This window comes from Eleutherodactylus coqui, chromosome 5, assembly GCF_035609145.1.
Source record: "Eleutherodactylus coqui strain aEleCoq1 chromosome 5, aEleCoq1.hap1, whole genome shotgun sequence".
Classification (NCBI taxonomy): Eukaryota; Metazoa; Chordata; class Amphibia; order Anura; family Eleutherodactylidae; genus Eleutherodactylus; species Eleutherodactylus coqui.
In genome coordinates, this window is record NC_089841.1 from 254918210 (window position 1) to 254945318 (window position 27109).

A 27109-nucleotide genomic window follows, 5' to 3' on the forward strand; every position below is an offset into this window, starting at 1 on the left:
GAGTACGTTCGCTCATCTCTACGCAAATACTAGTTACACACACAAAGCAGATCAGTGTTAGGCTGGTGAGTGGAGGTTAGGTTATATAAAGTCACGTTTTGGTGAGTTGTAGCTTGTTAGAGTAATGGTGAACTCACTTCAGGATACTACCTGCTTTGCTCCCAGCTTACAAGTAGCACACGTGGAAGCCTACTTTTGAGTAGAAGACTAGGCTTGCTAACTTGACTCCTGATATCACTACATATAAGATATAGGATAGTACAGGAAAGCATTTGGGAGGTAACAGCTCCCTATGAGGGGCTATAGACTCCAGGGCCGTGATGGAAACTCATAGTAGTGCCAGAGATAAAAGGACAGTTATTCAGGGAACAAGCCCCATGTGGCGCAGAGTGTTAGGGCGGCAGAAATGCGGTCCTAAGCTCTCGCTCACAACCTGAAGGTTGTGGGTTCAATCCCTGAACTATTTAGGTAGCCGGCTCAAGATTGACTCAGGCTGGTAAAGTGGGAGGGGGGTAAAAAATAGCTGGAGAAGGCAATGGCAAACCACCCGCACAAACAGTCTGCCAAGAAAACTTCACGATGTGACATCACATTAGGAGTCAGTCATGACTTGGTGCTTGCACCAGGGGACTTTACCTTAAAGGGGTTGTCATGCGCCGAAACGGGGTTTTTTTTTTTCAACCCCCCCCCCCCCCCCCCCCCCGTTCAGCGCGAGACAACCCCGATGCAGGGACGTACAGAAAGCTTACCGGAGCGCTTACCTTAATCCCCGCGCTCCGGTGACTTCTATACTTACCTGTGAAGATGGCCGCCGGAATCCTCTTCCTCCGTGGACCGCAGCTCTTCTGTGCGGTCCATTGCCGATTCCAGCCTCCTGATTGGCTGGAATCGGCACGTGACGGGGCGGAGCTACACGGAGCCTGCATTCTGCACGAGCGGCTCCATCGAAGAGAGCAGAAGACCAGGACTGCGCAAGCGCGGCTAATTTGGCCATCGGAGGGCGAAAATTAGTCGGCACCATGGAGACGAGGACGCCAGCAACGGAGCAGGTAAGTAAAAAACTTTTTATAACTTCTGTATGGCTCATAATTAATGCACAATGTATATTACAAAGTGCATTAATATGGCCATACAGAAGTGTATAGACCCACTTGCTGCCGCGGGACAACCCCTTTAACTATAAAGGGAACACAGCCACCACCAGTACTGAAACCTTTACTGTTTATAAAGTAATGTGCCTTCATTTTTGGATATTGTACTGCTACGCGTAAAGTAAATGTGAGTTAAGCCGCCTCTACATACTCTCTGGTCTTTATTTCAGGTTTCACGCTACATCACATTACCATCTATACCCATGGAGCAGAGACTAACATAGTGCATCTTAATATCATCTCCAATATTTCACTGTGACTGACCAGATTGTTGAGTGGCACATCACAGTATTTGGCGATCATGGAGAGGAAATCCAGCCAGCACCATGACAGATTCCACCCCCTTTTTTCCATTTTCATTTTTCTTCACACTTTAAAAAAGTCTCTTTTATATTGTTCATCAATGTAAATGTCTGTGGGCTTGTTGTTTTTTGCAAGACGTGTTGTATTTTTCAGTGGTACCATTTGATGTGCCACATAATATACTAAAAATTTTTTAAAAGTTGAGTCAAATGGAAAAAAAAGCACAATTCCACCATCTTTGGAGGGTTTTGTATTCTATGGGTCGGTATGTATTACTACAATACCAAATTTATTTAGCTTGTTTTTGCAGTCCTACCTCTAAAAAATAAAATATCTTTGGAAAAAAATAAATAATTTTCAGCCGCCAACTTACGACAGCCATAACTTTAAGATTTTTCCATCAAAAGAGACGAGCGAGGGCTTATTTTCTGTAGTTTCTATTGGTATCATTTTAGAGTATATCACTTTTTATCTCTTTTTCTTACATTTTTTCTTGGTGGTGGGGTGGCCAAAAAAGACCAATTCCAGCATTGTGCATATTCTTTCTGATGACGTTCACCATGCAGGGTTAATGATGGGTTATTTTGATAGATGGATGCAGCGATATCAAATATGTCTTGGTTTTTTTTTATTTAGATTTTTTATTCAAAATATGGCAAAGGTTTTAATTAGAGATGAGCGAGCGTACTCGGATAAGCACTACTCGCTCGAGTAATTGGCTTTATCCGAGTATCGCTGTGCTCGGGGCTAAAGATTCGGGTGCCGCTGCGGCTGACAGGTGAGTCGCAGCGGGGAGCAGGGGAGAGCGGGCGGGAGAGAAGGAGAGAAAGATCTCCCCTCCGTTCCTCCCCACTCTCCCCTGCAGCTCCCCGCTCCGTGCCGGCACCCGAATCTTTAGCCCCGAGCACAGCGATACTCGGATAAAGCCAATTACTCGAGCGAGTAGTGCTTATCCGAGTACGCTCGCTCATCTCTAGTTTTAATTAAACTTTTATTACCCTTTGTTCTTTTAAAAATTAATAAAACTTTTTTAAACAGATTTTTAGTTTTTTTTTTAGTCACCATAGGGAACATGAACATATGATCTTTTGATCGCTCCTGCAGTATGATGTAATACCGAAGTATTAGATATCCTGTCAAATCACAGTATAATGTATCAAGCCCCTACCACAGGCATGGCTTGATAGGTAATCTACAATGGCAGCTCTGTATGCTTTCAAAAGGCTCCCAGCTGCCATGGCAGCTGCACAGCACTCCACAATCTCATCGCGGGGGCCATACAAGACCCCCGAACATCGATCAGGGCACTGAAATGTCGCTGTCAGAATTGAAGGGTTGATGTCACAATCAGCGTGAGTGCTGATGTGAGCTGTTGCAGGCTGATGGCGACTGTCAGACACCTGCATTTTATTGAGTGGGATCAATCCCATATATACCCCGAATGCATAGGACGTAACTGTACATCCTGTTTCGTTAAGGAGTTAATCAAGAGATAAGAAAGGTAAGCTTTTTTGAAAGTAAGGAGTGAAAAAATGAAGAAAAAAAAAACAACTAGAAAAGGATACAGCAAGAAGGGGTTAAACTGCTTGGGGAACAAAGTAAAAATCGCAGACAACAAGCCCAATTATATTTGTAATCTAGTTTATAACATTCTCAAAAACTAACAGTGTACAGAAGAAAAAAACATACCGTATATACCAGCGTATAAGACGACTTTTGAACCCCGAAAAATCTGCTCTGCAGTCGGGGGTCGTCTTATGCGCCGGTAATACAAAAAAAAAAAAAGTGTAAAAAAAAAAAATTCATTACTCACCTCCCCCGGTGAATGGGTGTGATTGCTAACACGTGCGCCTTCAGCCAATCACAGCCATTCAATGATGTCATGGCTGCCGGCGTGTGTATTAGCTTTCTGGAAGCGGGGATTTCAAGCCCCGCATTCAGAAAGCTATGCTGCGCCGGGGACGAGGAGCGAGCGACACCCTGCCGGAGCGCGACAGAACGCCGTGGGAGGTGAGTAATGAATTTTTTTTTTTTCTCCACTGTATACCGGCGTATAAGGTGACAGTTGGGGGGTCGTCTTATACGCCCCGTCGCCTTATACGCCGGTATATACGGTAAATATAAAAAACTGAGCTACTAAACAAAGTATTGGCCGGAAAGTAAATTGGGTAGAAGAAACCTAACATAATCATGGAAAGAGCAAAAGACGTAAACCGAAAAGCAGCGAGATGGTAGGAGAAATACCATCCAGAATAAAAGGTACCAAAAATGTCAGAATGCTAAAGGCACAGAAAAAGGAATGGTTAGCATCACAAGACATAAAGAGGAGAAAGAGAGAGAGAAAAAGGGGAGGAGGAAAACTGAGGAGGTGGGACGAATAGGGGGAGGAGAAGGATAAAGAGCAATGGCCAGTGGGCTTTCCCTGCTCAAAAAGGGGGAAACCAGGGGTATACCAAATAAACAGCTACAGGAAAGCTGAAAAAACTGCAGAAGATCTAAATGTAATTCAAGGTGTCCATGGAGAAAGGAAACAGTCCTGGGATTCAGGATCCTCAGCCATACGTTCTTCCATCTGCATAATGTTGTTTAACTCCTGAGCCCACTCAGTCCTAGAGGGGACCACAGTGGAACGCCAATGTCGAGGCAGCACAGCCCAAGCCGCAATTAGATAAAACCTTAGGAATGATTGTTTCATCAGAACCAAAGAGTCAGGGAATTAAATAATAGTTCCAGAGGAGGCGTATTAGATACCTGATGGTCGCTGCTTTTATTCTTTATTTTAGCAGGAAAGGGTTCCATTTTCCTGCTAAAAAAGATATACTAAAAGTTGTCCAGCACATTCTATGGACCCCAGAGTGCGGCCATTACAAAGTACAACTTGTCCCAAAAACACAAGTCCTCATACCGCTATCACAACAGGTCGTGGCTCTTTTAATGCAACAATGAAAAGGACTTGGTCCTTATGGCAAAAACTAGGCCGGCCACTAAGTCAATGGTGCATTCAAAAATGACTACTTTACAGCAGAACGAAAGACTCGCAGGTTGAGAAATCTAAAATCAAATCACATTAAACCATAAAATGTTCCCTTGATTAATTAATTTCCTGCTCTGCGGACATGACAGTGTGACTGCGCAGTCAGTTAATGTAAAGCTGAGGTGCGAGGATACAATAGAGCTTGAGCGGATTGCAAGTGCTTTAACAGCAAATGCCATAGACTGACAAAAAGATGGCATGTATTAAATATCAATTAAAGTCTCTCGCTGATCTACATGAAGTGTATTGGACATTCTGTGAAATCCATGAATGTTCAAATAGTCTTACAATTCTAAGCAAGAAGTTGAGAACAGGAATCAAGGGAATAACCTGACACTTACAGAACAAGCAATCTTTCACATCAGCTTTACTCAAATATATTACAAGAACTTGAAGTTCTTAGTACTAGCCAATGAGAACACTGAACTCATCAAGTGAGACCAGGTACCTACCTAACCTCTTGTACCACACTGAACAGCATCATGTAAGTGGTCACTTATAAATGTGTATGCATAATAGTCAAAAGACTCACATCCGCAACTGTACTAAAAAGCTCAATGAATATCACAGATATATGCTAATGACATAGATTTAGCAAATGTCTTAAAGGGGTAGTCCCACAAGAAAAAATATATATTTACAGCCAGTCTATAAGTATAAACAAAAATGTTTCTATCCTCAAATATTCCAGGACTGATGTTAGTATAGCGCCACCTGCTGTTTCTATTGAAGAGCCTTTCTGTGTCCAGACTACATCAGTAAATATTCCAAGATGGTCACACAGTCTTGTTTCTCTACAGTAACAATGCCATACTCTTCTATTACTTGTTCAGCATCTCTTTTGACATCAGAGAAGACGCAGCAACTTCAGAAGCAGCCGCACACCACACCAGGGATCCCTCCAAATACCCAGCGCAGAAGCAAGACTGAGCATGTATGACCACCTTGGAACAATTACTGAGGTTGACACACAATAGAAACAACAGGTGGCGCTATTCTAATAATATTCCTGTAATATCTGGGGATAGAAACGTTTTTTAGAATGTCTAAATATAATATATAATATAAAAACAGAAAAGTATCTAATTCTCTCTGAAAGCTCACCAGATGATGCTACCATAAAGGCCCATTTACACGGAGCGATGAACGCTCAAAGATCGCTCGAACGACAGTTTGAGTGACAGCTTTGAGCGATCATTTTGCATAACTATTAAGTAGCTACTCAGCTACTTAAGAGCAATTTTGTGTGCAAATGAAGCTTTTAGCTGAATGCAATTGATAGCCAGAGGGCTCTTATCTGCTTTCAGTTTCTTTGTTCTCTGACGGAAAACAATGCTATCAGCACTACCCGCAGAGAACTGCTGATAAGGCTGAACGACGATTTTTAGGTTGGCCTGAATTTAACGATCAGCTAGCAGTGCACGAAAAGTGCACATTGGCCATGCATTTAGACACAACGATGATCGCTCAAGCAATCGCTTTTTAGCGATTTTTGAGCGATCATCGCTCCATGTAAATGGACCTTAACTGAGAACCAATTCTTTAGTATTTTCTTGCCCAGCTCTGTACAGCACCTTTGTTTTCATGTTTCTAAGGGCTGGATTTTATTTTTTTTACAAAGAGTGTAAAAATTTTCATAAGTCTTCTCAGCTATTTACATTCCTAACCACTTGCAACATGGTGACAAACAAGAATGTTTGAAGAAGTAAGGCCGGCTGCACACGGGCGGGTCAGATTCCGCATGCAAGAGCCAGCAGCAGAATCCGACTCTGTGCTCGGCCGGCGTCTGCATGCACCTGTCTTTTCGTCTTCCCTTCTGTACTGCAGATGGTCGGCACGTCTCACGGACCATCGGCTTGCAATCACGCGGAATTCGCAAACTTTCTGTAATGTCAATTGCGGAAGTGCTGCGGGGCAGATGGCTTCCATTGAAGTCAATAGAAGCCGTCTGCGTGGAACCTGCACAAAAATAGAATATGCTGTGATTTTTTGCCGCAAGCAGAAAATTGCAGCTGCTGTCTGCCTGTGTGAGCAGAAATGCAGATTCTCTATTGGTTTGAATTAGTGCGGAATACCACAGATCATCCGCGGGGGAGACAATCACAGTTTCCACAATTCAAACCGCATTGTGTGCAGGGGGTGCACCTAAAAGTGCATCAAATTATGTGTGCGACTAAACTTCACATACAAGCAGAGGCTTAGATACAAAATACAGTACAATGTACAAATATTAGATGGAGGTGTAAAAGTTGCTATATATTACACAAGTCAATATTTACAAGATCTGGTATTTACAATAATTCTGAAAAGAGCAAAAATGTAAATCTGGTCTTTAACTACAAATTTGCTAACAATCTATATCCTATACCACAAAAAGCTACTGTTCTACTAAATGTATATTTTTTAAGAAACCGCATGTCGTCTATAAAGATATAACGTAAGATTTACACTCACCTTTGCCATAATGTAACTTTGCATCAGTTACTTTAAGCGAAGACGGCATCAAAGTTCAAACTGTAGCTGTTATAACTTTGACATTAGTAAACCTTTTACACATAAAACAACCCCTTAACTACAGTAATCTCATTCAGGGGGAGTACAGCGAGCACTTATGGCTCGGAGAAGTACTGGCGCTTCTAAATTGCTGTTCTTTATTTGCAGTCTGACCACTTTCTAAATGTCAAGCAGTTGCAGAATTTTGTATGGAGGACTACATTTTACTACAAGTTATATGTTTCTTTTGGCTGTTTTGCTAACACCTGACCTATTGTAAAGGTTTCAACGTAAAGGGTTGAAATACTATTGATGACTTATCATCAGGATAGGTCATCAGTAGTTGATTGGCCGGGGTCCGCCACTTGGGACCCTGGCCGATCAGTTGAGTGAGTGCATGTTGTCAGCGCTGCAATAACACAGTTTGGAGTGGAAGTCTTTGTGCCAACTTCCGTGTAGTAACCGGCTCTTATAACTGCAGGCACGGCTCTCATTTAATTTCAATGGGTGCCATACCTGCAGTTACAAGCGCCGGCCACTATATGTGAGGTGTCTTCTACTCCGACCTCTGTATTTCCGGCGCTGACAACATGCACTCGCTCAGCTTATCAGTCAGGGTCCCGAGCGGCAGACCTCGGCCGATCAACTATTGATGATCTATCCTGATGATAGGTCATCAATAGTATTTCACTGGAAAACCCATTTAATACTTTAGTCCCAGGAAACCAACTTAAAGACACTCTGTCACTTATTTTTAGCCATATGGGATAAGCTTATGGGCTAACAGTAGGTAAATCGCCGAGTCTGAGGAGCTAAGTGTTATACTTCCTCGTCTTTGCCCCGATGTCAGTGCTGGAAGCCGCTGCTCAATGCTCTGCGCTATGCAGTTTGCCCATTATAAAATGCATTCAGCGCCGGCTACCAATGCAGACACCGTGGGACCCACCGGGTAGGTAAGTATAACACATATCCATGGACTCAGTGCTTAGCTTATAGGGCTAAAAGTAGATGATTCCCTTTAACGCCTACAATATGAATAGCCTATGCCCTATCAATGACTCTAGTAGAACTGACCAAGGTAACGAGTCTCTTTTGTATGAAGTAGCCGTTCCCAAGGTTTAGACCATACTTTATACATTATGTGTCTTCTTTTGCACTTGAATTTAATCAATGATTAGTAGAAACTTCAGAAACTAGAAATTAGCTGAGCTCACCAAAGTGTCTACATGAGAAATGAGCTATTTTAATAAGTGGACATGTTCACCTTTCCAATGTGGTGCAAGTAATAGCAGTTTCTTTTCTAATTTTCACGATTAACAATGTAATCCACAACTTCCTGACACCCAACCTTCTGAGGAACGCCATAGGTTTCAGAAAAGAATAATTAGCTTTTTGTCAGAGCCATAAATATTGGTCCTTCTGCAGTATTTTATTCCAGAGGCGCCTTCTAAGTGAACTCATTAATTACCTTGAACAACATTTATGATGACATCTTGTAAACAAAATCCAGTCCCAATAATGCTGTTATCATCGACCAAATATCATCAGGTGATTGCCTTGTAGGATGATTTATTCCCGGAAGACATCTTTCACACAAATGATTTTCACTTTCTAATTCTATGGGCTAATCAGACCGTTGTATTTGCACGCACAGAATATAACCCATTAATGAGTTCATTCTCGTGCACAGAAAAAAGTAGGACCTGCTCTTTTTGCACACCGAGGGCCCCATTGAAGTCTAAGGGAGGTGCGCAAAGAGCAGGAACATGCACAATTCCGTAAAAAAGAAGAACACATCTGGACCTCATTAGGCTAAATAGCCTTTTAAATTACGGCGAGGGTGTTTTGTGTGCAAGTATGAACAGGTCCTGCATGCGCAAAAGGTACAGTGCTATGTGCCGATATGCGCGCAATGGCATTGACTGCTCAAATAGGTTGCGATGAGGCGTGAACAATTGCGCTTACAATCATCCCATTCACAAAATAATTTTGATGACTAATTTTATTTGTTACTACTGGGAATTAGACAGGCAATGGTATAATCAGCTGGCATCAAAAATGAAATTTGCCCAAGAGAGTGCCCAAGTTGGAAATAGACCAAGTCACAAGGGCTTTATTTGGAATGGTTTGGCACTCCTGTCTATGACCAAATTCTTTTTTTAAGTCATATATGGGTGATTCAAAAGTAGGGGCCACCCAGAATATCTTCTGAACAAAAAGGTATACAGGTAGGAAATTTTGTAATACTCAGATGGGTGAGGGAATACTTTTTGCCACTTACTGGCAAGCATCTTGGATTCAACTCAAGAAACGTCAATGAAAAGGGGGTCATAGGATACATGATTTAGAGGTAGAATTATATCAGAAATTGCTAAGTGGGGTCATTTTTTCAATATCTGCAACCATTTTTGAGTTTATAGATGATGTCATGTTGAGTATTAAGAAAGCTGTTATGTTGAATTATGTGGTAAGGAAAACACTAATTGCTTGTCTTTTCAGGTACCAAAAGATTCCGTTAATAATGCAGGACAAAATTTAAGGGTTGTGCTGGCTGGGATCTGTTGTACCACATAGGTTTCTAGCAGCACAGCCCCACAGGTGTGGAATGATTGAGCTGGCTGGGTGTGGTTTTCTTTTGTTAGCCAATCACCACTGGTCTGGTTGCAGTTAAATAATCTCCCTTTGCAAGAGGAAGCTGGTTTCCTATTACTCTAGAGTTTGTTGGTTTTGCATGCCAACCACATGTGTTATGTGGGTGAACAGTGTCGTGTCCAGTGTTTGTGCAGGTGGCCAGACATTAGGTGTGCATAGACCTTTTCTGTGTATATGGTGTGAACAGTGTCATGTTCTGTATGTCTGTGCAGGTGGCTAGACATGAGAAGTGAACTGTCCTGTTCTATGTGGTTGTGTGTCTGACATGCTAACCCTAGTGTGTTGCTGTGTGATTTGTGTTCTGCGTGCTGGTCTGTTCTAGTTCCGTGTATTAACCCTTGAAACATAGTCAGGACCAAGGTTCCAGCGCGGGGCCGCCTTTATCAAGGTGATCACCTTGCTTATTAGGTAGGGTCCTGCCATTCTCCCTGCAGTTTGGGGTCAGTTGTCTTGCCAGTGTAGGGACCCGCAAGACAATGAGGAGCCTTGATCGCAGCTTGCGGGCTTAAGTATTTTGACCAATATACGAACCAATACCTCATACTTTTATAGCTATAACATCTGCTTATGTGTACAGTTATGCAGGGTGTGTCATCAGTTGGTTCCTGTTTGTGTCCTCGGTCACGTTCGTGTGGGCCCGATGCTTGTTTGCCCACAGGAGCGTTACACAAAATTGAGATCATCCTGATGTTCAGTAACAGAAGCTAACAGCCGCTTTATCTAAGCTTGTCATATTATATTTATATTATGAGTTTGGTTCTGGTACCGTATTTAAGCTATAAGCTTGGTTCTGGCGCTGTATTTATGTAATGGCAGGTGGAGGTGCCATAAAGGGACACTACTGCTGTATGGTGGCATAAAGGGGACTGGGTGGGATCAGGCAGTGTTAAAGGCATAGCTGATTGTTAAAAAAAAAACTTCCACAGCACACTAAGTGCTCCGACACTTACCTCTGTCTTTGCTCCTGTCCTTGTATAGAGCGCTGGTGATTATATAATTTCTCCATTGTCTAATGTTTTAAAGCTCCCCTGACTCACAACAACTGTCTCTACTACCTCAGTGTGTTTTTTATGAGATGCAGCTTCACGCTGCGCTTCCTGCTGCCAGCTTCCAAGATCTGTCAACAAAACAAACTATCAGAAGCAGGAGAAACAGAGTGAAACTGTAGCGCATAGGAATACATTGGAGATCCTGCAGTGTGACATAGGGGGCAGCAATTCTATGTCACTGATCTATCATTGCTGCCCCTAGGACTCAGAGCAGAGTAAGTGCAGTGTGATGAGACTTTGTCCTCTCTGTCTCCCAAAAGCCAGGGGCATAATGGCTAATGTAGGGTGCATTAGGGCAACTATATCAGAAGGAAAGAAGAAATCAAGATGTCAAGATTATCCTTTAATAATAGCCTATGCTGCATCATTAGGCTAGGTTCATGCGTGTGCACGCAACAAGTAGGCAATAACATGCGCACTTGCTGCATGCTGCCAATCTCCATGCACTATTTTAATATGTGCCAAGATAGGGAGCGCTGCAATTTTATTTTGCACAAAAAAATGCTGATGTGAATGGCCCAATACAAATCATCATTATCCTCCCACTATATAAGGCACTGGTCAGGCCCCACTTGGAATACTGTGTACAGTTCTGGACACCGGTGCTCAGGAAGGATGTTGCAGTGCTTGAGGGGGTTCAAAGAATGCAACTAAACTAATAAACAGAATGGGAGGACTGGAATACCCAGAGAGGCTGTCAGAATTGGGATTATTTACCCTGGAAAAATAACTATGTATAAATACATGAAGGGACAATACAAGGATCTCTCCCATGATCTGTTTATACTCAGGCTTGTGACGGTAACAAGAGGGCATCCGCTACATCTAAAGGAAAGCAGGTTTCATCACCAACACAGAAAAGGGTTCTTTACGGTAAAAGCAGTGAGACTGTGGAACTCTCTGCCTGAGGACGTGGTGATGGCAAAATCCATAGAGGGGTTTAAGAGGGGACTAGATGTCTTTCTAAAGCGCTATGATACTACAGGATATTGACATTAAATAGCCAGCAGGATTGTTGATTCAGGTATTAGAGTCAGGTAGGAACTTTCAAAACATTGATCCAGAGGAACTGCCATTATGGAGTCAAGAAAGATTTTTTTTTCCCCCAAATAGGCTAAAGTGGCTTCTGCCTCATTGTTTTTGTTTTTTTTGCCTTCCTCTGGATCAACAAGGGGGTGGAAACAGGCTGAACTAGGTGGACATTGTCTTCATTCAGCCTAACATACTATGTTACTATACTAATGGACTATTGCCATCGCCTGTCATGTGCATGAAAAATTGCTCACGCGACGCACAATGACATTACGCCCATGTGAAAGCGGCATTATTCTGTTACCTATATGCTATGAGAACAGCAGTTCCAGATTGATGTGCAACAGCCTGTTTTTATTTAACCTCTGACACTGGAAGGTGCTGTGTATGATGTGAGAAAAAAAACTGTATTACAAATGTTTTTATTTAGCTTACCAAAAGTGTAGTAGGTCTGTAGTGGCCCAGTACATCTATTCCTGGCCCCCTCCATTATGTCACACATGTCATGTCTTTTGTAGGTGCGCTGTGCAAAATTGTCTTGTCATTGGTATGTGTATTGCACAGCTGCAGCAAGTGAGGAACTAAGGCCTCATGTTCACGGGCTAAATATGATTTAAGATCCGCAGTGGATCACCCGCATGCGGATCCGCATCCCATAGGGATGCATTGACCACCCGCAGGTAGATAAATACCCGCGGATGGTCAATAAAAGGGAATAAAAAAAATGGAGCATGAAAAAATCCGGACCATGCTCCATTTTCGTGCGAGTCAGAAAATCAGAATATACTCACCTGCTCCGTCCGGATCTTCCCTTCGCCGCGGCTTCATCTTCTCTCCGTCGCAGCCGGATCCTTTTTCTTCGGGCCGGCACATGCGCGTGGCACGCAACCGACGTGCCCTGCACATCCGCCGGGCCGAAGAAAGAAGATCCGGCCGCAACGGAGAGAAGATGAAGCCGCAATGAAGGGAAGATCCGGAGCGTGCGAGAGGTGAGTTAATTCTTAGGGACCTGCTACGGATTCTACATGGAGAATCCGTAGCGGGCCTGATTTTCCCCGTGGACATGAGGCCTAAATGTTTGCATGAGCCTGGGAGATACTTGCAATGTATCAATTTGTCTTGTCACATTATGTGAGTGAGAATATAAATAGGAGTGCCTGAGAGTGGGAAAGGAGTTCAATTTCCATTTCTTCTGGGTTCCTGAGAGAGAGTGCCAGCCACATGGAGGTACCTTCAACTCCAATGTGGTGAAGAATGGAGGAAGAGGAGCGGTTCTGACTACCTGTGTGACAGCAACCATGGCTGAGTGAGTTCCCAACAGAGAGAGAAAGCACGAGCAAGGGACAGGGTGTATACGACTGGGACTAGTGCAGAGATACGCCGTGAATGTCTTTCTTACACGGCCATCCTGAAGTCTGGGATCATAGAAGTACACCCATTTGCTTTTCACATCCGGCTGTCCTGAAGTCTGGGATCACCAGGTGAAGGTACTCTCAAGTCTGTTTCTTTTTACCGCAATGCCCATGTTATGTAAATTGTGCCTGTAGCCAAAAAGTTTTTGCCATGCCCTTACTGTTCCCAGGGACCTGAGGTACGTTACTTCTGTCTGCGGCTCCATTTATTTACTGCTGAAGGTCATACCAGTGGGTAACGGAATAGTGGCATTAGCCATGACATCTGCTATCCCTGTTCCCCAGTTCATTGAGAAACCCTATCCTAGAGGTGTCCGGAGGAGACCCAGCGCTGCCCTGGCCTAGGCTACGCGCATCCCTCCGGGAGGGAGTGTGGTAAGTGCCGCCATTACAAGCCAGTATCTTGCCCTCCCTGCTCCTCAACGTACACCCTGTGTCCGGGGTCACCCTACGGGATGCTGCAGGTCCTTTTTAAAGTGAACCTGCCCCTTTTCTTCAAACTTCTTCACAGCTATTCCAGATGGTTTGAAAACTCAGCCCCTAATGAGGCTATATATGTATGATGTCAATGATTATGCACTGTTGTAGCGACACAACACAAAAAAGTAAATAATTTAAAAAAATCTATTCCACAAGTACCGACTGGCTCCACTATGTGGGAAAACATTTTGTTTCTGCAATCAAAAAGTATTTCTCTGCAGTTTAGCTCGGAGACATAATATGGTCTCAGATGAATAGCCTCCCATTGCTTAGCTGTATATTGCAAATATATATCATATTTAGTGGAGATATATAAAAATAATGAGTGTTCTGCAGCTGGAGATATTTGAATAAGGACAGTTTAGTGCAGTCGTTTGAAGTGAAATGTCATATTACATCATTCATTCTTACTGCAGGAAATTATTTACTTTTATGAATAAATTTCCTTAATGAGAAGGACTGGTACCCAGAACTCGATACGTGTTCAAAGCCACAAGCATAATAAGAATGCTGAGCGTCTGTATTTACAAGCCAAACGTAAGGTGTAATAAAACTCCTTTAACATGAAAGTCACTGATATAGCAATATAAGCATAGAACAAATAGAGTCCCGCTGGTGCTTATGGTGAAGGGGTGAAAGTGATGGAAAGCTGCGAGGTTTATCATAGTCATATCATGGAAGAACCGCACCTCTTATTAGCTAATAGAACTACATGATACAGTATTGGATTTACATCAGTCTGTTTTCTTAACCCCTTCCTGCTGCGGCTCTTTTTGTTTGCTTTTTTTTTTTTTTTTTCATTTTTCCATCTCCACTTTCAAAAAATCATATAGTTTTAAATTTTTCTACAACATAGCAACTAGAGATGAGCGAGCGTGCTCGTTTAGGGCTGCTGCTCGAGCGAGTAGCAGTCTTATCGAGTAACTGTGTACTCGCTAGAGCAGCATGCAGTGGGTTTGGCAGGGGGAAGCGGGGGGGAGAGTGAGAGAGATCTCTCCCCCCCCGCTGCTTCCCCCACCCCACCCCCCGCATGCTGCTCCGGAGAGTACACAGTTACTCGATAAGGGCGAGCACCCACTGGCGTTTTTTTACCTGCGTTTTGCGTTTTGCGTTTTTCCTGCACAGGCATAGAGATAACATGTGTTCCTGTCCACTGGCGTTTTTTTTGCGTTGCGTTTGCGTTTTTAACATAGGAACTGTCAGTTGCATATGTGTCCTTATTTTTCTCCTAATGCACCCATGAAAGTCAATGGAAATTAATGGAAAAGCCGCGAAAACGCCGCGAAAAATCGCGGGAAACGCGGCGAAAACGCTGCGTTTTTTTCCCGCGGAAAACGCAAACGCCAGTGGGTGCTCGCCCTTAGACTGCCACTCGCTCATCTCTAATAGCAACACAAGCTACATTTTTCCGTGGTGTGATTTAATGTACCACACAATGTAGTGAAAACGTTTAAAAACTTCAGACAAAATGGAAAAAAACATATTTTGGAGGGGGAGTGTTTTTCCGGCATTCATGGCACTGTAAAATTGACATGTTATCTTTGTCCTGTATTCTCTGTGTATCAGTACAGTTATGGTGATACCAAATTTAAGAGTTTTTTAAATGTAGTACTACTTAAAAAAAAATACAGTTTAAAATTTTCAGACCCCCGTAACTTTATTTTTTTTCTTAAATAGAGCTGTGTGAAGTACTGTTTACTGTAAGGCTACCTGAGCCTTGTGTGGGGCAGATTGTTAAAGCAGCAAAAACAAGCCCTAAGCTCTCACTCACAACCTGAAGGTTGCAGGTTCAATCTCCGCTTGGTTCAGGTAGCCAGCTCAGCCTTCCATCCTCCCAACGTCAGTAAAATGAGTACTTAGTTTGCTGGGGGGTGAAAGATGACTGGGGAAGGCAATGGCAAACCACCCCACAAAAACGGCCTGCCAAGAAAACATCACAATGTGATCCCACCCATGACTCAGTGCTTACACCAGAGGACTTTACCTTACCTGTAGTTTTTATTGGTACCATTTTGAGATATATATGACATTTTGATCACATTTAATTCCATTTTAGAGATGGGGACAACCAAAAAAACACATAATTCTAGCATTGCATATCTTTTTTGATGGCATCCACCATGTGGGATTAACAATGTACTATTTTAATAAACTGGACTGTTAAGGCCTTGGTCAGATGAGCATTTTTTAGCACATGAATAGGCATGCTTATAAGGCGACTCTATTAGAACCAATGCTTTCCAATGAAAGCGGTCACATGTACGTTTTTAGAGGAGCTAAATAATCGCACCTGCAAAAGATAAGACATGAGAGTGCAAATTCACCCGATCAAGTGATTTTTCTACATGTGCGATTTTTTTTTGTGCAGCTATTCATGCGCTAAAAAAATTGCTCGTCTGACCGAGGCCTTGCAGACCCAATTTTTGATTATTTTTTTCTGTAATGACTTGGAAAAGGGGTTTGTTTTTTTCCAAACTTTTAAGATTTCTTACTTCTTAAAAATCTTTGTTTTACTTGTTTTTACTGTTACCCATAGGGGACTAGAACCTGCAATACTATACTATAGTATTGCATTATACTACATGCGTGATTGCATTATACTGTCTTTTGACCAGAAATCTATTAAGACGTGCCAGAGACAAAAAAATCTGGCTAAGGACAGAAATAGTATACAAATGCTAATGGAACATCCTTATCACCAAAAATGGGGATAATTGGATCAAAGTCCAATTCAAGAAGCCAATGAATATTAACGAACCTGGCTTAGACAAAATGTGTTAATACAATAATATCATACTTTCATAGCAGACAGGATGAGTGAATACAAGAATATCACACTTCCATAACAGACTTCAATTAGCAGGATGACTCTTCCCACTCCTAAACTTCCTGTTCTCCTTCCTGCAAACTCAAGTAACAGAGATAATATCACTTGACAAGAGGCAGTGGACAGCAGGGGGAAACCGCTAGTGGTCAGCACTTTAGGTCTCTTTCACACGACAATATGCATTTTTACGTTCGGCTGTACACTCTGAAAAGTCGCATAAATAAAGAATAGCCATGATCAAGTCCCAATCCACATATTTTCTGCCGTTCATACAGGGCGGTTGCTGCATATCAGCAAAAAAATATTCTGCAGCTCAGAAATTTCTTGAGTGGGAAAAATGCTTAAATAGAGCCAGCTGTCTTCTGTTCCCAGTGTTGTACGTCAAGTAGCTCCCTCCCCTTCTCCTTTTTTCAGCTCACATAGAAGTCTATGGGAGCTTCCAGCATGTCTCAGCCAAAGATAGGGCAAGACCTACCTTTGGACCCAGCATATAAAATCAGCAACCAAAAACAGACACAATGTTCTATTTTTGATGGCGCGATTCTTTACGTGGCTAAAAATCGCTCCTCTGAATAAATACATTGGAATTGAATGCTTCACATGGTCGCGATCGATTTTTGCCTGATTTTTGGACGCAGCTAAATAGCACCGTATATGCGGTCGTGTGAATAGGGTTTTAGAGTGATATTCCGGTACAAAAATGTTATTTTGGGTAGATAAAGTAAATTGCAATTCTTCTACTTATCACACTGGCTATCATGTAAGCACAGTTTGTTTAAAAAGTTAGTGACCATTAAGGCCAGTCTCATACATGTGTTTAGAAAATGGTGCTAGAAATGGCGGTATTTTTATCGCGATTTTGAATAGCGTTTTTGAACGCATGTCACAGCGTTTGGCAGCACTTTTTAACACACCGCATTATTGTGATGCATGATGAGATGCATTAAAAAACGCTAAACCATGCGAATATAGAATAAACAGTGCTTGAAACGCTGCATTTGAGCGCATGTCTGTGACGCCACAATGAAATCAATGGCGGTGTGGTACTGCGGCTAGCGCAGCTCTCAGGACACCACAGTAATCACAGTAAAAAGCAGCAAGTGTGGGAGCGGCCTTAAAGGGGTTGTCCCGCGGCAGCAAGTGGGTCTATACACTTCTGCATGGCCATAATAATGCACTTTGTAATGTACATTGTGCATTAATTATGAGCCATACAGAAGTTATAAAAAGTTTTATACTTACCTGCTCCGTTGCTAGCGTCCTCGTCTCCATGGTGCCGACTAATTTTCGCCCTCCGATGGCCAAATTAGCCGCGCTTGCGCAGTCCGGGTCTTCTCCTCTTCTCTATGGGGCTCCGTGTAGCTCCGTGTAGCTCCGCCCCGTCACGTGCCGATTCCAGCCAATCAGGAGGCTGGAATCGGCAATGGACCGCACAGAAACCCTGCGGTCCATGAAGACAGAGGATCCCGGCGGCCATCTTCAGCAGGTGAGTATGAAGACGCCGGACCGCCGGGATTCAGGTAAGCGCTGTGCGGGTGGGTTTTTTAACCCCTGCATCGGGGTTGTCTCGCGCCGAACGGGGGGGGGGGGTTTAAAAAAAAAAAAAACCCGTTTCGGCGCGGGACATCTCCTTTAAGCTCTACCATCAGTAATGCCACACTCACAGTACTGTCCCTTTAAGTAAAAAAAGACACAATGGTAACCTGGTGTATTAGCATATTTTAATATACATACTCTATAAATATGGGCTTTATTAGGATCAAGCTTTTTGAAATCACATGTGAGGTATGTTAATAATATACAGGGTAACATAGCAACATAGTATGCTAGGCTGAATGAAGACAATGTCCATCTAGTTCAACCTGTTTCAACTCTCCGTCCCTCCTTCCCCCTTGTTGGTCCAGAGGAAGGAAAAAAAAAAAACAACAAGCCAATTTAGCTCATTCAGAGGGGAAAAAATTCCTTCACGACTCCATATGGCAGTCAGAGCAATCCCCAGATCAACGTTTGAGTACCTACCTGACTCCAAGACCTAGATCAACAACCCTGCTGCTCACCTAATGTCTATATCCTGCAATACACTAGAGAAAAAACTATTTAATAGATTTGCCTTTCCCTGATTGTCTTCTATGGTTTTTCCTGCATTATTTGTTAAAGGCCCAGGGTGGTGATCATAATTATAGTATCTCTATACAGACATGTCTAGAGAGACATCTACTTGACATAGCTGAATGTGGTAATACTACTACCCAGGACATGCAAAAGCAGTCTTGCAAAAAAAAAAAAAGTTACAAATCTCACCACCAGAAACACAATTTTAGACTGGACCATGTCTGTCTTAAAATAGACGGTGTACTGCTTGTTCCTCGAAGTTTCTTCATAGACCTCTCAGCAACAACTGCAGCAATGTCTTCTGTTTGTGGTTGAGTTTTTTGTTTTTTCACATGGATTGCTTCCGCATGTCCTGGATAGTATTATTAACACGTTCGGTTCAATTACACCAAGTAGGTGTCTCTCTAGACTTTTCTCAACATGGATACTTTTGTTATGATCATACTTGTATGTAGACAGAATTCTGCGTGTTCCCTTGTTCAAACGTAATGAGATGGATGAAATAGAGAATGTGCAACTAATTTGTATGTGTAGAAACTAAAATCAGTCCATATATATTCAGCTCAGTAAGCAAGTAAGCACAGCCTTTGATATACTGACTCTGTTTGCTATTTGTATGCAGCGCCATTCCTGGCACGGCTGTGAGTTGTACAGAAATGTATTTAATCAATAAAGAATTGATAAAGGCAATCAACAGTTGCGATTGTGTGCATGCAACGATTCACAATAATTCACTGATAATATTTGTATAATTGTTTGATATGGTAAGTTACGGCTACTGACCCCTGGGATCACAGGCAGCCTTAAAGGGGTTGTCCCGCAGAAGCAAGTGCAGTTTTGCACTTCTGTATGGCCATATTAATGCACTTTGTAATATACATCGTGCATTAAATATTGGCCATACAGAAGTTATACACTTACCCCCTCCGGTGCTGGCGTCCCCGTCTCCATAGCGACGACTGAAGCCTTCTTCTCTGGTCGCCGCAACAGTCGGGCTTGCGCAGAGAAGACTCCTCTTCTGGAGGCTCCGGGCTCACGAGCTACGTCCTGGCTCCTCCCCCTTCTCAGCGTCATTGCGTAGCTCCGCCCCCGTCACGTGGTGCCGATCAGCCAATGAGGTGGCTGTAATCGGCAGTGGAGCTCAGACTGGAGAAGAACATCCACGGTGCACCATGGGAGAAGACCCGCAGTGCACCATGGGAGAAGACCAGCGGTGCAGCTTGGCAAATGACGGCAGCCATCTTGGAAGAAGATTTTTATAACTTCATGAAACAGCTTCATGGTGAGTAGAAACGCTCTAAAAAAACGATTTACATGGGTAGTTTGTAATGCTTACTTAACATGGGGGACTGGGGTGTGAAAAAATTTTCGTTTTGGCCGCGGGACAACCCCTTTAAGGACCAAGTAATGACTATGTGTAACTTCTTCACATAGCTGGCTGTTCTTCAGCTCCTGAGATGGAGCTGACAGCACATGGATCCTAGCTGTAAGGTCTCTCTCTGCGGTCCCCTACCCAATATCAATGTTAGGGCTTTGACAGATGAGCGTATGTCACAAAACACTGGCTCCTGCACAATTGTTTTGCATGGTGAACGAGTCTATTTTGCATGCATGCCTGCAGAAATACTGAACTTATTAGCACTGGCAGCACTTCTTCACATGGACGAGGGTCTCACCTGCCCTGATTTAAATGGCTAATTAGCCTTAGGAGGTGCTGGTGATCCTGTGTATGTGGAACATTTAGCGCATACCCACACATACAGATGTTCGTGTTTGCATACCTTCCTATAGACCTCTATGCGGCTCTTTGGTGCGCAGATACGTACAGAATAGAGCGGGTCCTATTTCTTTGAACCCGTGGGTGCAAGAAATAGAAGTGAGAATGAACACATTGAAATCAATGGGTTCTATTCACCGCATCGTGTGGGATTTTCCTGCATGCAAAAATGAGCAAAAACACGCTCGTCTGTCGAAGCTCTAAGACATACAATTAGTTAAGGAGGAAAATTATAAACAGTAGCTCATAGTGTTAAGAGTTCAGGAAGCAAAGACCGTACTGGCTGTATTGTATTAGTCTAGGTAGGGAGGAGAGCACATGTTAGTCTGCGGGTTAGGCTAAGGTCACATGACCGTATGCGCATTGCATAATACCCATGCAGTTTTTGTGCAGTAATACACAGTAGCAATCTCTAATATAGTTTCATTGTGCTGCTCACAGGAGCTGCATAAAATTCATGCGCACATTAAACCCATGGCATGTTCTATCTCAGCGCATATTTTGCACTCATACAGGCCAAGATAGTTTATGGGGATTAGAGGTACGCAGAAAGTATGCATTGTCAGACCAGCACGCAGCACGCCGGAAACACGGGGAATCAGAGACACGCTGTATATCAGTATATATTAGTAATTTAGGAAATTATAGTACCAGTGTTTCTGGTGGCACAACGCGCCACATAGCTGTGCTACATGGTACATCCATTATGATCCCCACACATCAAACACACAGCTCTACTACATGCATCCTGATTCACACACACAGCTGTGGTACATCCAAGCTGATTTTCAAACATCACCAGCTCAGCAGACTCCTGAATACAGTGATCAGCCACTGGTCATATGAGCCCTGACTCCACCCACACAGGTGATCACATGAAGGTAACATCATCACAGGTCCTGGTGGCTGCTGTCGGCTTATCCAGTATACAGTGCCTTCTACCAAACTGTACCATGGCACCTCCCACAACAGTAGTATCACCGCAGGTCCTTCAGTCCACCAGATCTCTTTTACCAAACTGCACAATCGCTCTTCCCACAGCATTGACATCACCGCAGGTCTTTCAGCCCACTGGATCTCTGTGGTGGCAGTAGGTCAGTGTCTTCTGTCAGGACCGCTTAGTTGTGTCTGAGATAATAATGGCTTAGATGTATTCTCATTTTGTTATTTTTGTCCTCCCCATCCAAGAGCCCTAACTTTGTTGTTCTTCTGTTAGTCAGGCTCTGTGTTTTATATATGTTATAGGACCTGCGATGACGTCATCATGGGCAGAGCATGAGAAGCACCCACGCACAAACATACATATTCACTGTCAAGTGGTCATTAGTAGTTTAGTAGAGAGAGAAGCCACATAAACTCAGATAGCAAAATCACATGCTCCTTAGCATCAGTGTCTGTCAGCACAAGGGAGATATCCCTCATGGGTTGTAGAAGGAAAGTCCGTCCAGGAAATTTCAGGCTGTCACTACCACCCCATGCTAGCAGCCTGTGTGAGACAGACATAAAGGAGTTGATGTTAAGCCCCCTTTAGACACATACATTATCGCTCGAAATTTGTTATAATGATAAAGGTGAGCGATGGCCTGGCTATTAAAGATGGACATTTTTTTCCTAATGAAAATCGGAAAATGCCGGGGTTTTCAGTTGTTGTGTTATCGTTGTGTAGTGTTTGCATTGAAAACTCTCCTAAAAACACTGAACGACGGAACAATGTCATTTTGACCAAAAGAAAAGCAAACGATGGATTTTAAGAAAGACAACAATGAGCGAATCTTTCACGAAAACTGCACAACGGGCGCAAGATACACAACGGTTATCGCTTAAATGATGGCTTTTGAGCGAGTTTCGAGCAATAATCGTTGTGTCTAAATGGGCCTTTAGTGTTGTACAAGATAACGATTAGGGACAAGTGATGAGGAGGAAGGGTACAATGAAACAGTGCCAAGTGCACTTATAAGGAGTTGGTTGCAACTCGGAGTAAGCTTGCTGCCACGCTGTAGGTTATAGGCTTGTGGGAGAGAAGCCACAAAATGTGGTCACCAATCAACCAGAAATTTGCCCATTAACTTTACCTAGATTTTACTGGACAATGAGTTGAGCAAAATTGCAAAAGCAATGCACAATTCTGAGCTGCTCTCGACTGGCCTTCAGGAAGATAAAAAGCCGATGAATCTCATGGACGGCCGGATAACAGCTGTAACTCCTATGAATTCAATTTGATTTTAAAGAATGTTTTTTTGAAGAGCTGTCTAGGACAAAACAAGCACAAAACACCATGGCAACTGCAAAATATATGTAACCTTTATTACAATCGGTTTAAAATGCAAATAATGTTTGATGGATGGGGGTCTCACTATTAAGAGGCCCCCCGATCCCATGTGCCCCTCTTCTTGTCACTGCGGGCTCGCTGCAGACACCCATAGTTATGTAAATGAAGCAGCAGTCATGCATGCTCGGCGCCGCTTTGTCGATAAAAGGACTGACAAGCACTCAGCTATCTCTGTCAGTTCTATTGAAAATGAATGAAACAGCACTGCAGATGTGCAACCGCTGCTTCATTCAATCTCCTCAATGTGGTGAGTGCAGCAAGGCTGCAGTAAGGAGAAGGGGAACAAAGGACCCCTTTTTCCTGAATCGGTGGGGTCTCAGCGGTGAGACCCCTACCGAGCAAACTTTTATCACCTAACCTATGGTGAAGTGACTGTCACGTCCGCGCAGGACGCACTGGATACATAACCTGAAGCACTACGCAACTACACACCAAACAGTACAAAATAATAAAGACAACCGCAATAAGGAAACAAACTCTTCCTAATGAACTTAACGCAGAGAAGGAACCTACCTAACTGCAGATAACCCGTCCTGCCAAGGACGAACTCTACTACATACCTTGGCCACTAGTTGACCCTATGAGGGATAAGGAAATTACACATAAAACAAAATGAAATAAACATAAACTGCTGTACTCAGTGTAGTGGTGCATTACACAGAATGACCTGTAGAGGACAATAGACAAGTATTCTGATACTACAGAGAGGGTTAGCACCTGACGGGCGAGGCAGTAACTAGATAAAGGGAGCAGATCCTCCCAGAATCAGGAGGGGAAGTGACAGTTTAGCAGCGCTGGAAGGGCTGCAAGCTGAGGTCCAAGGTGGACCAGCAAAGGCTTTGAGTCAGACAGGGACGACAAACCTTGACTATTATACCCTGGTGGAGGCAAGGAAGGAAGGAAGGCTAGAGTCAGACAGGGATGACAATCCATTGACTCTCACATCCAGGTGGACATTGTTTACTGTGTCCATTTTGATTTGATGTGCTGTGGAATAAAGCTGGCAAGTTTTGGAGTGTGTTTCTAGGTGTGGAGGCCATTCTGGTCTGAAAGGTGGGCAATCCGCAAGCAAGTGAACCCAGCCTGCTCACATCAGCTTTACGTAGTCGCAGGTAAACAGGGGAACCATCTCTAAGCTTCTGGTTTCCTCCACACCCAGTGGATGACTAAAAATAAACTGCACCCAAGCTAAGCCCCAGGCCAGACTAAATAGCCCTGACAAAATACCCACAGGTGAGAGTAAGCCTGTTTCACCTAATACCACTCCCACCAGAGCCAGAATACAGAAACACACACAAAACCTGCACTAGACTATCTAGAAGGGAAGCGATCCCAAAACCACGGCAACAGTGACAAAAGTCTATTCTGATACAACCCCTTTAATATCACCACATGCATAATAGCAAAAATAAAGCGCATGTCAATCCAGCCACAAATCTAAAGTGCATAAACAGTTTAAACACTCACCTATTTGCTTCTCTGTTTTGTTTATCAGCAAACCTAGCATGCAGGTATCTATGAGCGATGGAAGAGGTTTAGTGCATAACAATCCACATGCAATGAACAAAATCAAATGCATTACCCACTCAAGCACTTATCTGTTTTCCTCCACAAACATATCTAATACAATAACATCCTGTATGTATCCACATGTGAAAGCAGAGACAGGTCATAGTAGTGTACTTTCCAAAGCTTTAGAGTGCACTAAGCAGTGGAGTAATAGGCAATATACAACTTCTTTAAATATGCAAAATTAGGGCTCACACGGGCGTATTGCAGCCTAAATGATCCAAAGAAATTCTTAAAAATCCAGCTGCACTAGTAGAACCTTCCTTTAAAGGGGTTGTCCCGCGTCGAAACGGCTTTTTTTTTTTCAATAGGCCTCCCGTTCGGCGCGAGACAAACACAAGGGATGGGTTAAAAAAAAAAAAAAGTTTAGTACTTACCCGAATCCCCGCTCTACGGCGACTTCTTACTTACCTTACCAAGATGGCCGCCGGGATCTTCACCCACGATGCACCGCGGGTCTTCTCCCATGGTGCACCGTGGGCTCTGTGCGGTCCATTGCCGATTCCAGCCTCCTGATTGGCTGGAATCGGCACACGTGACGGGGCGGAGCTAGGCGATGATGCGTAGAAGGGGGCGGAGCCAGAACGCCGCTCGTGCCGAGACCCAAGAGAAGGGAGAAGACCCTTCTGCGCAAGCGCGTCTAATCGGGAGATTAGACGCTGAAATTAGGCGGCACCATGGAGACGGGGACGCCAGCAACGGAGCAGGTAAGTGAATAACTTCTGTATGGCTCATATTTAATGCACGATGTATATTACAAAGTGCATTAATATGGCCATACAGAAGTGCTTACCCCCACTTGCTTTCTCGGGACAACCCCTTTAAGTATTATAAAACATCAATAAAACTGTGGTCCACAGAACGTGGTGTGCTAATGCTTACGTGTCTTGAAGCAGATGCAGTTTCCAACAATAAGGAATAGGACTTGTTCATCTATGATTTTGGTAAATTTTACATATTATATTAGCTAGGTTGTCTTTGCAAATTATGAATTAATAATTCCTTGCCAGTTGGAGTGACCGCATTAACTCCTCTACTGATTACCTCAAGCTCTGTTTGTTCAAAAGAAAAGGGACATTAGTTTTGGACAAACAGAGCTTATTCCTCTTCGTCTGTGAGGGTGCGTTCACACGAGCGCATAAACGGCGCGTTTTTGCGCCCAATCGTATAAACGTGACCATCTGTGGCGTTGGTTTCCAATATATTCGTTCGCACGGGCAATTTTACGGCACGTAAAAACGGCAACCCGAAAAAAAAACAGAACATACGCGACCGCAGTACGCACCAACGCATATTCGATGGCCGAAAAGATAGTTTACAAAGTAGGAACAAACGCTAAAACGCTTTCTAGCTCTGGTCATGATCGCCGAAAAACGTTCTTTCCGGCGATTAAACGCTGCGCTCGTGCGAACGTAAATACGCCTACGCTCGTGTGACCGCGCCCTAAAGCTAAGATTTTGGCTTTAAAATTAGACCAAATGCTTGTCCATAGCTCTGATAGAACCGGAGCTACAGCAGTTTGAAGTGGGGCCAGAAATAATAAATTTACAGCTGTCAATTCAGCCTGTGTGCAGAGCAGAGAAGCAGCAGCTTTCTCCTGTATGCCCACCTGTCCTAGGAGAGCGGTAACAGAGACTTTTGCTTCTGTTATCACACCCCTATATTAATCAGAAAGTGTATTGCTCTCTGATTATCACGTATGGGTGCCTTATCTTCCCCAGAAAAGGAGTGAGAAGATGAGCACTTGCTGATGTGGGTTCGTGGAAAACTCATTGCCTGTAAGTAATCTTGTTGTTTCCCTTACACCCATGACATAACCCATGAGAGATTAAACTAGATTAATAATTAGGGGTGGTTGATAGAAGGAGAAGTACTATTCTTCTGACAACTAATATCTGATTGAATTGAAGAATCCACCAACCAAGTACTAGTGAAACTCCAAGAAGCTGTCTTACAGATTTGATTAAAATTTTGGTACTCTCTAATTCTAATGCTGAAACTGTGCCACACAACCAGATGATCGTTTTAACCCTACAGAAGTATATATCAGCCTATTAATTCCCAGGATCCAACTGGTCCTTGCTGTAGTGGATTTTAAGACCATGGAATTCACTTATTGATCATTCCTGGGATCTTGATAAAAGAGAGAAGGATGATTACAAGAAAGAAACATAACACCACATCGAAACATTGTACGTTGGATAATATAATCTTGTAACCAGTCCAAACTGAGCTTTTAGCTTAAACTGGAAAATTTGTGAAGATAGCCTGTCACCCAAGGACTTCCAGATGAATTCAAAGTAGATCATCTGACTATTCATTTAACAGTGTAAGAGCACTTTACGACTAATCCTTCACATAAAGATATGAAGTCAAAAAAGAAGGTTTCTCGTACCAATATTCATAGGAAGAAAACATTTACGTGGTCTTACCCAATGAAACCTCCCTATTTCTAAAACTGCAGCTTATGCTCTCCTCATCCTGTTCTTATGCAACCATCCGAATAGTCCTAAGTCAGCCTTCCAAAGTTCTTCTTTAAACAGGACCATACTAAAAAGTGTATGGTGAGAAAGTGGCTTCATCCACTGACCCTTCTGTTGAAGACCACAGTCCATAGGCTACCAGCTGAGTTTAAAGGCCACTAAGCAAAAAGTGTGTAGGTTATAAAGGTAACAACCAAAGCTCAGAGCCTATAGAGGTATTAGCTAAACCTTGGATGCTATAGAGGCAACGGCCAGAGCCCGGAGGCTATGGAGGCAACAACTAGAGCCCAGAAGCTATAGAGGCAATGACCTGAGCCTGGAGGCTATATAGGCAATGGCCAAAGCCAGAGGCTACAGAGGGAATAGCCAGAGCCCGGAGGCTATGGAGGCAACAACTAGCGCCCAA